The sequence below is a fragment of the Alligator sinensis genome, unplaced genomic scaffold (genome assembly GCF_000455745.1).
Source record: "Alligator sinensis unplaced genomic scaffold, ASM45574v1 scaffold293_3, whole genome shotgun sequence".
Taxonomy (NCBI): Eukaryota; Metazoa; Chordata; order Crocodylia; family Alligatoridae; genus Alligator; species Alligator sinensis.
This window is the reverse complement of record NW_005842604.1, coordinates 826,574-827,215: the sequence shown is the minus strand read 5'-3', so window position 1 is coordinate 827,215 and position 642 is coordinate 826,574.

The window sequence follows — 642 nt, the reverse complement described above, 5'->3', positions numbered from 1 at the left end:
GGAAAGAAAAGACTTCAGTTTAGAGCAGTGGTTCTCAACCTTTTTAGACCCAAGGTCCCTCTCGGAAAATGCCAGCTCTTATTTTTCTTTTTCTTTTTTGTTTTTGACTACAGGAAAGTAATGGAGCAGTTGGGGGGGTCCCCACGTAGGGAAGAGTTGGGAAAGCCCAGAACAGGGCAGGAGGCTTGAAACCTTGAGGGCTCCTATTTGAAATCTCAAGCAGTCAGCGTGCGAGAGGTGGTATCTTTTATTAGACAGCTACAAAAACCACGTTTGTCTCTAGGTGCAAGCGTTTGGGCGCACGCGCCCTCCCTCACCCCAGGCACAGGGGAAAGCACCGGGCTGCGGGACCCGGGGGCGGGCCCCGCCCCGCCCGGCCGCGCGCAGGTAGCGGGCTCGGCTCCTATTTGAAATCTCAAGCAGTCAGCGTGCGAGAGGTGGTATCTTTTATTAGACAGCTACAAAAACCACGTTTGTCTCTAGGTGCAAGCGTTTGGGCGCACGCGCCCTCCCTCACCCCAGGCACAGGGGAAAGCACCGGGCTGCGGGACCCGGGGGCGGGCCCCGCCCCGCCCGGCCGCGCGCAGGTAGCGGGCTCGGCGGGCGATTGCCCTGGCCTGGCGGAGCTCTGCCACTGCCCTG